Raw genomic sequence first — 15665 nt, forward strand, 5'->3', positions numbered from 1 at the left:
ACTTCCCGATGGCCTCTTCCCTACATTGACCAAGGGCTGGCCCAGATTCAGGGGTCACAGGTATTCACTGCAATAGACCTGACCAATGGATACTGGACCGTGCCTGTCAGTAGGGAGGACCAATACAAGCTGGCTTTTACCTTTGGGGGCCAGCAGTACACATGGACCCGGACTCCCTTCGGATACCTTAACTCCGGTAATGAGTTCAATATTTTCCTACATAAGGCCATGCCCGACCTGGGTACGAGGGGTAACCTGGCTTATGTAGATGATGTCCTCATCAAAAGTTCATCTGTGGAGGAACACATAGCAGAGATCCGTTATGTTCTGACACAGTTGAGGGCCGCCGGAGCAAAACTTTCCTTTCAGAAAGCACAGTGGTGTAGAACCCGTGTTAATTTCTTGGGGCATGAGATTACTCCTCAGGGTCTCTGTCCCCAGGAAAAGAAAGTGGAAGCACTTCAGAAACTGAAAGACCCCACAACTCTGCGGGAACTAAGGAGCCTCCTTGGACTGACTAATTACAGCAGAAAGTTCATTGAGGGCTACGCAGAGATCACCAGACCCCTGATTCATCTCCTGAAGGGGGGGGGTCAAGTGGGAATGGGGTCCAGAACAAGCCGAGGCAGTAAAACAACTCAAAAGAAGCCTCTCACAAGCGCCTTGCCTAGCTTACCCTGTCAGAAACAAGGAGTTCTTCCTGGAGACGGGGTTCTCTAATACGTGCTTGACGGCAGTATTATATCAAAAGCATGACAAGGTCAATAAAGTAATCTCCTATGCGAGCAAAACTTTATCCTCTGTGGAGGAAAAATTCAACGATTGTGAGAAGGCACTCCTGGCAACGGTGTGGGCATTGAAGAATTACCGCCCGTTTATCCAGGGGGAACACATCATAGTGGAGACTCCACACCAGCCTCTGCAATATCTCCAAAGTGACAGAATCCGGGCCGGAAATGTGAGTAATTCCCGAATTACTTCCTGGATTCTGTCAATGCAAGGCTTTCCTGTGGAGGTCAGATATGGCCAAAACAAGAAGAGTCCCCTCGCGCAAGGTCTGGCTGACTTGCATGATTGTGCCAGAGAAAACTGTCTCGAGGACGAAAGTCTAAAAATAAAGGACAACATGGAGGCATACCTTAATTCCCCCCACAAAGTCTTTGAAGAAGACAAGTGTGAGGGAATGCCCACTGTGTATGTGGATGGATGCTCTTACCATGTCGACAACAACGGGGAGAAAGAACTGGTGGCCGGCGTAGGGAATGCATGGGTGAATGAGTCCCCAGAACCCTCCGCTGGATACAAAATTGGTCCCCGAAGTAGTCAGGTGGCAGAATTGATGGCTGTGCATCAGGCCATCCTCACTGCTGTCCAGCATCAACTCCACGAACTGGTCATAATCACAGATTCGGATTATGTACGGAACGGGTTCGTGGAGCACCTGGTTAATTGGAAGACCAGAGGCATGGTATGTGCTAACAACAAACCCTTGAAACATGGGAAGTTGATCCAAAACATTGATGATCTGGTCACCTCGAATGGGATGACCATCTATTGGAAGAAGATCAAGGGTCATTCCAAAGTAGAGGGACCAGACAAAACTGGAAATGACTTAGCTGATCAGCTGGCCAAAACCGGGGCCATCCAAGGGGATCTAATTGAGATTGAGTCCCTGTTGGGGGAAATCCAGGTCACTGCCATCACTAGGTCCCAGACAAATGCTCACAACGACCTCTCAATTGCACAATGGAGTAAGGAGACCCCTGATGCTGATTTGATTACTGCTCAGAAGGGGGATCCAATAATTGGTAAATTTTACCAGCACCTTGAGGACCCTGAGAACTTTCCCCTGACGGATACCGATTACATTGGGAAAGAGGACCTAAGAGTGTTGATGAAATGTCCCAAAATGTTCCGGATCCAAGACGGTTTGTTGGTAAGGAAATCCAAAGCTGGCCACGATCAGTGGGTGGTTCCTACCTCATTCCGAAGCCTGATGTTAAGTCACGCCCATGATGCGGCCACTGCCGGTCATAGGGGGTTTCACACAACATTGGAAATCTTAAGAGAGGTTGCATACTGGCCACACATGGGGCAGGACCTCGACCAGTACCTGAAGGGTTGCCTTGTGTGTGCACAATTTCAGCCATCATCCCTCACACACCGGGCGCCTTTACAAAAGAGGGGAATGACACTGCCATGGTCAGATTTACAAATCGACTTTGTAGGCCCTGTGATTCGCTCGGCTAGGGGGAATAAGTACATGTTGACCGTGACATGCTTGTTTACCAAGTGGGTGGAATGTCTCCCAGCCCCAAATTGCAAGGCAGAAACTGCAGCGGCCTTGATGATTAACCACATCTTTTCCCGTTTTGGTCTACCTCAAAGGATTGAGTCAGACAGAGGTAGCCACTTCACCAGTGAAGTAATGACAAAGATGTGGGAGATACTGGGGGTCAAGAGAAAGCTGCATATTGCTTATAGACCAGCTTCTTCTGGGGCAGTAGAGAGATATAACCGGACAATTGTGAGCATATTAAAGAAGTTTGTGGCAGATTCTGGGCCAAGTTGGGATATCCGATTACCTCTGGTCCTAATGGCCATCAGATCTACCCCTTCATCTGCAACCAAAATGTCACCATTTGAGTTGATGACTGGGCGCAAGATGGTGCTTCCGCAGCATTTGCTCTACAGGACCCAAGAGCAGACACTGATAAATGCCTCCACTACTCATGAGTATGTAGAGAATTTAAGGAAACACCTCCAACATGCTTTTGCTTATGCTCAGCGGAATCTAGAAAGATCGACTGATAGCATGAAGACCCATTATGACCTGAAAACTTCCAGGAAGGAATATCAGGTGGGAGACCGGGTCTATCTATACAACTTCCAAAGGAACCAGGCCAAGCAGCGCAAATTTTTGCCTACATGGAAGGGACCCTTTGAGATCGTCGATAAGATCTCCCCTGTGGCCTACAAGATCCGCATCCCCAAAGGTGGTTCGGCAGAGGGGGAAGACAAGTGGGTCCACATAAACCAGTTGAAATGTTGCCATCCCAGGCACACTCTGCAACAACTGGAGGAATCCTCTGGAATCCTAGCGGGTACTGTATCAGACTAATTCAGTTCCAACCATAAAACATACCACATCTAGTCTCTAAAATATTGTGATTTGCATGAAACTGTCTCTTAGTTATACTGTTTTTTTATTATCAAAGTAAGAATGTAATGTTTCGTCATGATGAAATGCATATGCTGCCCCACTATCTCAACAGTGGTGGAAAAAAAAATCGTCTATGAGTAGATATTGCCGCTCTTCCTTTATCATCCTAGGAGAGATGAAACCATGAAGGATGACCAAGAAGGACGATCCGGAGACCGGGAGCAAAGACACAACGGGCCCGGGGTACCGCCCAATACTCCCATCAGGACCGGCGAGGAGAACCGATCGATCCGACCGGATGGAGAAGAAGATGCTGAACTGTGCCATCTATTGGAAGAAGATGAGGAAACATCCCAGGTCTTGCGAGTCCCATTCGTGAAATAGAATGGCCATCGCAAGAAGGGGGGCTTGTGGGATGTATTTACCCATGCATCCGAGCCCTACCTCAAAACTGTGCAGTACTGACATGAAAACATCATGATGGCCAGAGCTTCCCAGAAAATGCACAGGGAAATGAATGAAGAATAGGCTGCCACTCATTTTTGCCGATGTTATGGGCACAGAAGGACGCTGCCTAAAACCACCATTGGACTACCCGCACAGTAGTCTGAAACCATTGGGAATGGCAATGCTGATTGCCAAATGCAACCTAGAATTGTGGGGAATTCATTTCTTAAATCCCAAAAATGGGTGCAGTACCAGTACTCACCACTATCCAAAAGCCGGCGTTTTAAAACCACTCTGTTTCCCTGAAGGCAAGTCAAAATGCCTATTTTCAAACATTGCAATATGTGCAAAATATTTACTGAACACCAGCAGACATTTGGCAGAATGGAGTTTTGTGTGCCTACAAAATCTGGGAAATGAAGATCATAAGACAAGGTTTATAACAAGACTGGCTGCGCTGTGGATTTCAGCAGTTTAAGTTGCACTGGATTTAAAGACACTAAAATCGAAAATGTTTAGATTAAATGAGTGACCTATGTTTGGTGTCACATGCCTTTGTAACTGTTGAAATGTCATAGTTTTGCACTTAGAATCAGCATTCTAGCTGCATGTGTAAAATTGCAAGTTAAGTTAAAAAGCAACAAAAAACCTGCCAGTTAGCTGAAGGTCTGGCTTAAGGAACTTGATTTTGCCTAGCAACTACCCATCAGGAGTGAAACTTGAGTCACCACTGTGTTCCCAGGCCAACCTTCCTTTTGCTGCCCAAGCTAAGGACATGCCATCTATCTGATAATTGAATTATCTGTGCTCTGCAAGAGAGTGAACAAAGCCCTCTTCACTCAGGCAAAGGTTTTTATTACCGCAGTCGTAAATTGTAGCTTCCTCTTGGCAGGAGCTGGGAGGAGCACTGCCTGTGAGAGCAAGCTGGCTTGGCAGAACTGGAAAGAACCAGAAATTCAACGTTGTGCTGAGGGTAAACCACACCCCTTTGGAGCCAGAACATAACTTTAAAAAGATGAATAACTCATAGAGCGGACATGTGAAAATTTTATAAATGATACCATAATTCTTGTGATTTTTCTGCCCACAGTTTAAGACGTGGTAGGAACCGGTGGTATGTTCAGGGGGGTTTTAGCGGAAAAGTGGATATTACTCTAAATGTGTGCATGTTAAAAATCTGAAACTTCATCAGTTAATGTCCCTACCCCCTGCACACATGTATGTAAAGTTGGGTCCATGTCGGAAATTGAAAAAGCAGTTAAAAAGTCAATTATGTACACTCTTTGAATGCAAGCTCCGAGAATGAGCAGATTTGGACATAGACATGGCTAAATTCAGCCACACCATGTATATGTAATTTCAAACAACTGTGTAACTCTGAAGTATGGATTTTGATCATATATATATTTGGGTGCACAGATGATAAGGGAGGTTGTTTCAAGAGATCATAAAATGACATCAATCTGACTCACAGTTCAGTTTGCCAATCAAGCGGAGGAATGGAAGCCTGACCAATGACGAATGAGAGGGGCAAGTCTAGTGATGCAACACACACACCCATTCTCAAGAAACAGATAAAAGCAGAGAGTCAGGACACATAGAGAGATTCAATTTCATCTGCCGCTGGAAGCCCTGCCGGAAAAATCCATACTTACCTCCATCAAACTCCAGAAAGCCAAACTAGAAACTTCAATCTATCCAGAGCAGAGACCAGACCAGAGAGAAAGCAGTGCTGTGCCTAGCAGAGACCAGACCAGAGAGAAAGCAGTGCTGTGCCTAGCCGAGACCAGACCAGGCGCTGTGAGCAGAATCCGGAAAGACCTGACCAGACTGAAGATCGTGACCAAGTCGCTTTCCTGTTCAAAATCTCTTGTGAGTACTTAGCAAAACTCAGAACACATCTCTTAGTTTAAATTCATCTAATTCAATCTATTTAACCTAAGTAGAACTGCCTCCTATCTGTCACCTGTCATTTCTAGTAAAATTTGTCATTTTGAAAAAGTGTGCGTTTAAAATTTACAAAACCAAAAACGACCTTTACTAAATTACTCATATCTCCGCAACCGTTTGGGCTAGAGACTTGCAATAACTTTCATTTGGAAGCTGAGATCCCAGGCTTTCCTAGGACCCCAAAACGGTAGAGATAGTCCTGGCGGTTCCTTTGTAACAGCGCTCGGCGCATCCGCGAATTTTGCCGCGATTTGCAATTTCTTCACATGTAAAAAAACTGCTGCTGCTTGCCTTCCATTTGCCAGAAATTCGTTTAACCTGCTAACTATCCCTGCATCATTGCTAGTGTGAGCCTGGACTAATATTAACTAGATACCACTCATCCTGAACCTCTAAAAGGGAATTAAGAGCGTTTCCAGCATATTTCTCATTCATTGCTAGCACCTATCAAAGCATTTGCCTGTGTTTTCAAACTTCTGTTTAAGCTTGCTGGATTGAACTGAATTACAGTTGATTGCATTTCTGAGAACTGTGTGTTTTCCTTCCATTTCCTTGCCTTGCATCAAGGGGGGGAGGGGAGTAGCCAGAGAAAAGTGATTACATTGTTTGGTTGAAATCATATTGCGTATTTTCTGTACTGCATTCATTGAATATTGCATCCACCTGAGCCTACATAAAGCATCCTCTACCACATTATACTTTTGTTCCTATTTACCAGTGTGCTACCTTATCCATTTCATGTCAACTCATTAGTGATTAAAGAAGTGTGCTAGTGCCAGATTCTCCGTTGTTAATATTTACCATATCAGATTAAGTGTGATATTCAATTATTAATTTATTAAAAAGTGTGATATATATTTTAATTTATCAAATAAACCTTTTAAACTTGCAAAACAGAATTACTTCTTGGCTCAGTGGGGTCAGGGGGATTCCAAGAGAGGGGTGTTATACAAGGGTAGTCATCCAGAACGCATGAACTGGACCTAAAGATATATCAATAAGGGTTTTCATTCAGTATTCTAGACTAGGCGTTAACTTGGCTGTAGTGCTGAATTGAATCCTCTTACAGTAGCGTGCACAAAACAGCACATCAGTCAGGCCCACTTGAAGAGATGGTAAAGAGGAAATACTTCTGCTGCATCCAGTAAAACATAGAGATTGGCCTGCTTTAAAGGTTGACCATGTCCTTCATGGGTGTCTGTCAATATGATACTTCCCTGCTGCAAAGCTTACATTCGAAACGCCAGAACAACTAGGCCCAGAGCATAAAGATGCAGTCAGGTTGAAATAACGAGATACTGAAGAGCAATTTTGTATTTCAGAGTGGGAAAAGGAAGTATGACCCGACGTGATTTGAACACACAACCTTCTGATCTGGAGTCAGACGCTACCATTGCGCCACGAGGTCCTTGCGGCAATCCACCTGGTGTGTCTGATGACAGAATAAAGGTAGGAGACGTGCATGAACCTGCAGAGCCTCATTGCTTCTTTAAGTAGACTGGCTAGGATAGCTTCCTTCTGTGCATCAGTACACGCTGCAGCCAAACCCTTCCCATGAAGTCTTGATGTTTATGAATTGAATGGCAAGTTTTGAAAAACTAAAGCAAGCGAGAAGAATTGCTTGCAGTTTATTGGATTTTTTGGACGTCAGCAGACGAGACCTGCGAGAGGTAAACAGAAGTCCATAGTTGGTCACGCTGAATTTTTGAGCCAAAATGCACCGTCCCTGGGTGGGCTTCGGTTAACAGCCGAACGCGCTAACCGATTGCGCCACAGAGACTCATGCAGTTCTTACACAGGGGCCTGATTGGTGTGCTGTTTGCTTATGCTTCCCAGGCAACCTGAAAATATTTCTAAAATAGCTCTATTTCCCACAGCAAATCAGGGTATCAAGCACTTCCCTACCTCCCCTAATCCACAAACACAGGGGATTTAGTAGAGGACAGAGCCCATCAACAGTGCACCAAATGTCCTCTGTGTAGGCATAACTTGCTATGAGGAGAAAGCCACAGTTGCGCACTTGTGTTAAAAGGGGACAGTAGGCTGAACCCAGAGAACACGGGAGAAATGACTCAGGTTTACTGAGTGGAACACTCTGTGTCTTTGTGCCAAAAACAGCAGCGTCTTTTCGGTTAACAGCCGAACGCGCTAACCAATTGTGCCACAGAGACTCACTGGCATGTGTGTTCTGCCTTTGGCCTGATTGCATTGCTATTTTTTTCTGATTGGCAGAAAACCTGAACTTTTTTCTGAAAAAGGCATGCCTCTCTTAGCACTGCAGTGCATTAGACTGCTCCCTTGATTCCCTGAGTCCCCAAATACAAAACCACCTTGGGCACAATAGAAGACACATTCCAGCAGATTTAGCAAGAGTGCACCAAGGATTCTATATGTAGGTACCTTGCTGAGAAGCAAGACCTGCAGTTGCATTCTTCTGTTAAAAGAGGGCAGCAGAGTGCACCAAGAGAACTTGGGGGAAGTAGCTTATGTTAACTACTTGCCATGCTCTTTATAGATCCCTCTGTTTGACTGGGTGAATTCTAATTTCTGGGGTAGAGTAAGCAATTTTTGGATCTAGATGCTGTGCGCAACAGGAATGCTATATACTGCACTGTACTGCTACTGAAAAGTTACCAATTTTACAGGATGTTCAGGTAAGCTTTGTTTCAGAAAACAACTTGCTAGAGGCACTAAGACAGATTACTGGGACAAAGGAAGAGGGTTTGGGGATTAGCACATCTCCTATGAAAGGTACAGTCACGCCCGAGACAACTCTGAGTGTCACCTCAAATTCTAAGAAATGCAAACTAGGGACCTACGCTTTTTATTGCCAGTGGATCTTTGTGTTTCAGACAAATGTGCACGCCTCCCAGAGCCCCTTGCAATGCACTTAGGGAAATGGGGGAAGGTGCTGTGAAGCCCTCTCGCTGACAATGTCTCTCTTGTCTATAATGTATCTATGAGAGAGAGAGAAATAGGCAATGCGAGAGTGAAAAAGTAAAATGGAAATGTGTCTACTGAGACCAGTATAAGGGGAAATCCTCACAATCCAGGACCGACAGTTGATTGGGAGGGCGCTTACAGGTTTCCGACACCAGACCGGTACCTGAACTCACAAACCCAAACTGCAAAGTGATGCCCATTGCCACTAGACTGCCGACCCCCTTTCGGGGCCCCAGCATATATCGTTTGGTCACACCTAGAGTTCCCAGGACAGTGCAGCATTCAGCGATTACACGAAAATATTGACAGCGCTAGGAGGCCATGCAAATGGCAGAGGTATGCTTTACAAAGCCCACGTAGCGTGCACAAAACAGCACATCAGTCAGGCCCACTTGAAGAGATGGTAAAGAGGAAATACTTCTGCTGCATCCAGTAAAACATAGAGATTGGCCTGCTTTAAAGGTTGACCATGTCCTTCATGGGTGTCTGCAAATATGATACTTCCCTGCTGCAAAGTTTACATTCGAAACGCCAGAACAACTAGGCCCAGAGCACAAAGATGCAGTCAGGTTGAAATAACGAATTACTGAAGAGCAATTTTATATTTCAGAGTGGGAAAAGCAAATATGCCCCCGACGTGATTTGAACACGAAACCTTCTGATCTGGAGTCAGACGCGCTACCATTGCGCCACGAGGTCCTTGTGGAAATCCACCTGGTATGTCTGATGACAGAATAAAGGTAGGAGACGTGCATGGACCTGCAGAGCCTCATTGCTTCTTTAAGTAGACTGGCTAGGATAGCTTCCTTCTGTGCATCAGTACACGCTGCAGCCAAACCCTTCCCATGAAGTCTTGATGTTTATGAATTGAATGGCAAGTTTTGAAAAACTAAAGCAAGCGAGAAGAATTGCTTACAGTTTATTGGATTTTTTGGACGTCAGCAGACGAGACCTGCGAGAGGTAAACAGAAGTTTATAGTTGGTCATGCTGAATTTTTGAGCCAAAATGCACCGTCCCTGGGTGGGCTTGAACAACCAACCTTTCGGTTAACAGCCGAACGCGCTAACCGATTGCGCCACAGAGACTCATGCAGTTCTTACACAGGGGCCTGATTGGTGTGCTGTTTGCTTATGCTTCCCAGGCAACCTGAAAATATTTCTAAAATAGCTCTATTTCCCACAGCAAATCAGGGTATCAAGCACTTCCCTACCTCCCCTCATCCACAAACACAGGGGATTTAGTAGAGGACAGAGCCCATCAACAGTGCACCAAATGTCCTCTGTGTAGGCATAACTTGCTATGAGGAGAAAGCCACAGTTGCGCACTTGTGTTAAAAGGGGACAGTAGGCTGAACCCAGAGAACACGGGAGAAATGACTCAGGTTTACTGAGTGGAACACTCTGTGTCTTTGTGCCAAAAACAGCAGCGTCTTTTCGGTTAACAGCCGAACGCGCTAACCAATTGCGCCACAGAGACTCACTGGCATGTGTGTTCTGCCTTTGGCCTGATTGCATTGCTATTTTTTTCTGATTGGCAGAAAACCTGAACTTTTTTCTGAAAAAGGCATGCCTCTCTTAGCACTGCAGTGCATTAGACTGCTCCCTTGCTTCCCTGAGTCCCCAAATACACAACCACCTTGGGCACAATAGAAGACACATTCCAGCAGATTTAGCAAGAGTGCACCAAGGATTCTATATGTAGGTACCTTGCTGAGAAGCAAGACCTGCATTTGCATTCTTCTGTTAAAAGAGGGCAGCAGAGTGCACCAAGAGAACTTGGGGGAAGTAGCTTATGTTAACTACTTGCCATGCTCTTTATAGATCCCTCTGTTTGACTGGGTGAATTCTAATTTCTGGGGTAGAGTAAGCAATTTTTGGATCTAGATGCTGTGCGCAACAGGAATGCTATATACTGCACTGTACTGCTACTGAAAAGTTACCAATTTTACAGGATGTTCAGGTAAGCTTTGTTTCAGAAAACAACTTGCTAGAGGCACTAAGACAGATTACTGGGACAAAGGAAGAGGGTTTGGGGATTAGCATATCTCCTATGAAAGGTACAGTCACGCCCGAGACAACTCTGAGTGTCACCTCAAATTCTAAGAAATGCAAACTAGGGACCTACGCTTTTTATTGCCAGTGGATCTTTGTGTTTCAGACAAATGTGCACGCCTCCCAGAGCCCCTTGCAATGCACTTAGGGAAATGGGGGAAGGTGCTGTGAAGCCCTCTCGCTGACAATGTCTCTCTTGTCTATAATGTATCTATGAGAGAGAGAGAAATAGGCAATGCGAGAGTGAAAAAGTAAAATGGAAATGTGTCTACTGAGACCAGTATAAGGGGAAATCCTCACAATCCAGGACCGACAGTTGATTGGGAGGGCGCTTACAGTTTTCCGACACCAGACCGGTACCTGAACTCACAAACCCAAACTGCAAAGTGATGGGCATTGCCACTAGACTGCCGACCCCCTTTCGGGGCCCCAGCATATATCCTTTAGTCACACCTAGATTTCCCAGGACAGTGCAGCATTCAGCGATTACACGAAAATATTGACAGCGCTAGGAGGCCATGCAAATGGCAGAGGTATGCTTTACAAAGCCCACGTAGCGTGCACAAAACAGCACATCAGTCAGGCCCACTTGAAGAGATGGTAAAGAGGAAATACTTCTGCTGCATCCAGTAAAACATAGAGATTGGCCTGCTTTAAAGGTTGACCATGTCCTTCATGGGTGTCTGCAAATATGATACTTCCCTGCTGCAAAGCTTACATTCGAAACGCCAGAACAACTAGGCCCAGAGCACAAAGATGCAGTCAGGTTGAAATAACGAGATACTGAAGAGCAATTTTGTATTTCAGAGTGGGAAAAGGAAGTATGACCCCGACGTGATTTGAACACGCAACCTTCTGATCTGGAGTCAGACGCGCTACCATTGCGCCACGAGGTCCTTGTGGCAGTCCACCTGGTGTGTCTGATGACAGAGTAAAGGTAGGAGACGTACATGGACCTGCAGAGCCTCATTGCTTCTTTAAGTAGACTGGCTAGGAAACCTTCCTTCTGTGCATCAGTACACGCTGCAGCCAAACCCTTCCCATGAAGTCTTGATGTTTATGAATTGAATGGCAAGTTTTGAAAAACTAAAGCAAGCGAGAAGAATTGCTTGCAGTTTATTGGATTTTTTGGACGTCAGCAGACGAGACCTGCGAGAGGTAAACAGAAGTTCATAGTTGGTCATGCTGAATTTTTGAGCCAAAATGCATCGTCCCTGAGTGGGCTTGAACCACCAACCTTTCGGTTAACAGCCGAACGCGCTAACCGATTGCGCCACAGAGACTCATGCAGTGCTTACACTGGGGCCTGATTGGTGTGCTGTTAGCTTATGCTCCCCAGGCAACCTGAAAATATTTCTAAAATAGCTCTATTTCCCACAGCAAATCAGGGTATCAAGCACTTCCCTACCTCCCGTAATCCACAAACACAGGGGATTTAGTAGAGGACAGAGCCCATCAACAGTGCACCAAATGCCCTCTGTGTAGGCATAACTTGCTATGAGGAGAAAGCCACAGTTGCGCACTTGTGTTAAAAGGGGACAGTAGGCTAAACCCAGAGAACACGGGAGAAATGACTCAGGTTTACTGAGTGGAACACTCTGTGTCTTTGTGCCCAAAACAGCAGCGTCTTTTCGGTTAACAGCCGAACGCGCTAACCAATTGCGCCACAGAGACTCACTGGCATGTGTGTTCTGCCTTTGGCCTGATTGCATTGCTATTTTTTTCTGATTGGCAGAAAACCTGAACTTTTTTCTGAAAAAGGCATGCCTCTCTTAGCACTGCAGTGCATTAGACTGCTCCCTTGCTTCCCTGAGTCCCCAAATACACAACCACCTTGGGCACAATAGAAGACACATTCCAGCAGATTTAGCAAGAGTGCACCAAGGATTCTATATGTAGGTACCTTGCTGAGAAGCAAGACCTGCAGTTGCATTCTTCTGTTAAAAGAGGGCAGCAGAGTTCACCAAGAGAACTTGGGGGAAGTAGCTTATGTTAACTACTTGCCATGCTCTTTATAGATCCCTCTGTTTGACTGGGTGAATTCTAATTTCTGGGGTAGAGTAAGCAATTTTTGGATCTAGATGCTGTGCGCAACAGGAATGCTATATACTGCACTGTACTGCTACTGAAAAGTTACCAATTTTACAGGATGTTCAGGTAAGCTTTGTTTCAGAAAACAACTTGCTAGAGGCACTAAGACAGATTACTGGGACAAAGGAAGAGGGTTTGGGGATTAGCACATCTCCTATGAAAGGTACAGTCACGCCCGAGACAACTCTGAGTGTCACCTCAAATTCTAAGAAATGCAAACTAGGGACCTAGGCTTTTTATTGCCAGTGGATCTTTGTGTTCAGACAAATGTGCACGCCTCCCAGAGCCCCTTGCAATGCACTTAGGGAAAGGGGGGAAGGTGCTGTGAAGCCCTCTCGCTGACAATGTCTCTCTTGTCTATAATGTAACTATGAGAGAGAGAGAAATAGGCAATGCGAGAGTGAAAAAGTAAAATGGAAATGTGTCTACTGAGACCAGTATAAGGGGAAATCCTCACAATCCAGGACCGACAGTTGATTGGGAGGGCGCTTACAGGTTTCCGACACCAGACCGGTACCTGAACTCACAAACCCAAACTGCAAAGTGATGCCCATTGCCACTAGACTGCCGACCCCCTTTCGGGGCCCCAGCATATATCCTTTAGTCACACCTAGAGTTCCCAGGACAGTGCAGCATTCAGCGATTACACGAAAATATTGAGAGCGCTAGGAGGCCATGCAAATGGCAGAGGTATGCTTTACAAAGCCCACGTAGCGTGCACAAAACAGCACATCAGTCAGGCCCACTTGAAGAGATGGTAAAGAGGAAATACTTCTGCTGCATCCAGTAAAACATAGAGATTGGCCTGCTTTAAAGGTTGACCATGTCCTTCATGGGTGTCTGTCAATATGATACTTCCCTGCTGCAAAGCTTACATTCGAAACGCCAGAACAACTAGGCCCAGAGCACAAAGATGCAGTCAGGTTGAAATAACGAGATACTGAAGAGCAATTTTGTATTTCAGAGTGGGAAAAGCAAATATGACCCCGACGTGATTTGAACACACAACCTTCTGATCTGGAGTCAAACGCGCTACCATTGCGCCACGAGGTCCTTGTGGCAATCCACCTGTTGTGTCTGATGACAGAATAAAGGTAGGAGACGTACATGCACCTGCAGAGCCTCATTGCTTCTTAAGGTAGACTGGCTAGGATAGCTTCCTTCTGTGCATCAGTACACGCTGCAGCCAAACCCTTCCCATGAAGTCTTGATGTTTATGAATTGAATGGCAAGTTTTGAAAAACTAAAGCAAGCGAGAAGAATTGCTTGCAGTTTATTGGATTTTTTGGACGTCAGCAGACGAGACCTGCGAGAGGTAAACAGAAGTTCATAGTTGGTCATGCTGAATTTTTGAGCCAAAATGCATCGTCCCTGGGTGGGCTTGAACCACCAACCTTTCGGTTAACAGCCGAACGCGTTACCCGATTGCGCCACAGAGACTCATGCAGTGCTTACACTGGGGCCTGATTGGTGTGCTGTTTGCTTATGCTCCCCAGGCAACCTGAAAATATTTCTAAAATAGCTCTATTTCCCACAGCAAATCAGGGTATCAAGCACTTCCCTACCTCCCCTAATCCACAAACACAGGGGATTTAGTAGAGGACAGAGCCCATCAACTGTGCACCAAATGTCCTCTGTGTAGGCATAACTTGCTATGAGGAGAAAGCCACAGTTGCGCACTTGTGTTAAAAGGGGACAGTAGGCTGAACCCAGAGAACACGGGAGAAATGACTCAGGTTTACTGAGTGGAACACTCTGTGTCTTTGTGCCAAAAACAGCAGCGTCTTTTCGGTTAACAGCCGAACGCGCTAACCAATTGTGCCACAGAGACTCACTGGCATGTGTGTTCTGCCTTTGGCCTGATTGCATTGCTATTTTTTTCTGATTGGCAGAAAACCTGAACTTTTTTCTGAAAAAGGCATGCCTCTCTTAGCACTGCAGTGCATTAGACTGCTCCCTTGCTTCCCTGAGTCCCCAAATAAAACAACCACCTTGGGCACAATAGAAGACACATTCCAGCAGATTTAGCAAGAGTGCACCAAGGTTTCTATATGTAGGTACCTTGCTGAGAAGCAAGACCTGCAGTTGCATTCTTCTGTTAAAAGAGGGCAGCAGAGTGCACTAAGAGAACTTGGGGGAAGTAGCTTATGTTAACTACTTGCCATGATCTTTATAGATCCCTCTGTTTGACTGGGTGAATTCTAATTTCTGGGGTCGAGTAAGCAATTTTTGGATCTAGATGCTGTGCGCAGCAGGAATGCTATATACTGCACTGTACTGCTACTGAAAAGTTACCAATTTTACAGGATGTTCAGGTAAGCTTTGTTTCAGAAAACAACTTGCTAGAGGCCCTAGGACAGATTACTGGGACAAAGGAAGAGGGTTTGGGGATTAGCACATCTCCTATGAAAGGTACAGTCACGCCCGAGACAACTCTGAGTGTCACCTCAAATTCTAAGAAATGCAAACTAGGGACCTACGCTTTTTATTGCCAGTAGATCTTTGTGTTTCAGACAAATGTGCACGCCTCCCAGAGCCCCTTGCAATGCACTTAGGGAAATGGGGGAAGGTGCTGCGAAGCCCTCTCGCTGACAATGTCTCTCTTGTCTATAATGTATCTATGAGAGAGAGAGAAATAGGCAATGCGAGAGTGAAAAAGTAAAATGGAAATGTGTCTTCTGAGACCAGTATAAGGGGAAACCCTCACAATCCAGGACCGACAGTTGATTGGGAGGGCGCTTACAGGTTTCCGACACCAGACCGGTACCTGAACTCACAAACCCAAACTGCAAAGTGATGCCCATTGCCACTAGACTGCCGACCCCCTTTCGGGGCCCCAACATATATCCTTTAGTCACACCTAGAGTTCCCAGGACAGTGCAGCATTCAGCGATTACACGAAAATATTGACAGCGCTAGGAGGCCATGCAAATGGCAGAGGTATGCTTTACAAAGCCCACGTAGCGTGCACAAAACAGCACATCAGTCAGGCCCACTTGAAGAGATGGTAAAGAGGAAA

General features: G+C 45.7%; 6 non-coding genes across 6 annotated transcripts; all 6 read right to left on the reverse strand.

Moving 5' to 3' along the window:
• Nucleotides 1-9130: 9130 nt before the first annotated feature.
• Nucleotides 9131-9202, reverse strand: TRNAW-CCA (transfer RNA tryptophan (anticodon CCA)). Its single transcript has one exon. It is a non-coding gene; the product is annotated as a tRNA-Trp (tRNA).
• A 313-nt stretch (nucleotides 9203-9515) lies between these two features.
• TRNAN-GUU (transfer RNA asparagine (anticodon GUU)) lies at nucleotides 9516-9589 on the reverse strand. The gene has a single exon. It is a non-coding gene; the product is annotated as a tRNA-Asn (tRNA).
• Nucleotides 9590-11379: 1790 nt separating this feature from the next.
• Nucleotides 11380-11451, reverse strand: TRNAW-CCA (transfer RNA tryptophan (anticodon CCA)). The gene has a single exon. It is a non-coding gene; the product is annotated as a tRNA-Trp (tRNA).
• A 313-nt stretch (nucleotides 11452-11764) lies between these two features.
• On the reverse strand, nucleotides 11765-11838 carry TRNAN-GUU (transfer RNA asparagine (anticodon GUU)). Its single transcript has one exon. It is a non-coding gene; the product is annotated as a tRNA-Asn (tRNA).
• Nucleotides 11839-13627: 1789 nt separating this feature from the next.
• TRNAW-CCA (transfer RNA tryptophan (anticodon CCA)) lies at nucleotides 13628-13699 on the reverse strand. Its single transcript has one exon. It is a non-coding gene; the product is annotated as a tRNA-Trp (tRNA).
• A 313-nt stretch (nucleotides 13700-14012) lies between these two features.
• On the reverse strand, nucleotides 14013-14086 carry TRNAN-GUU (transfer RNA asparagine (anticodon GUU)). Its single transcript has one exon. It is a non-coding gene; the product is annotated as a tRNA-Asn (tRNA).
• Between the last annotated feature and the right edge of the window lie 1579 nt (nucleotides 14087-15665).

This window comes from Ambystoma mexicanum, chromosome 11, assembly GCF_040938575.1.
Source record: "Ambystoma mexicanum isolate Mex_15411 chromosome 11, UKY_AmexF1_1, whole genome shotgun sequence".
Classification (NCBI taxonomy): domain Eukaryota; kingdom Metazoa; phylum Chordata; class Amphibia; order Caudata; family Ambystomatidae; genus Ambystoma; species Ambystoma mexicanum.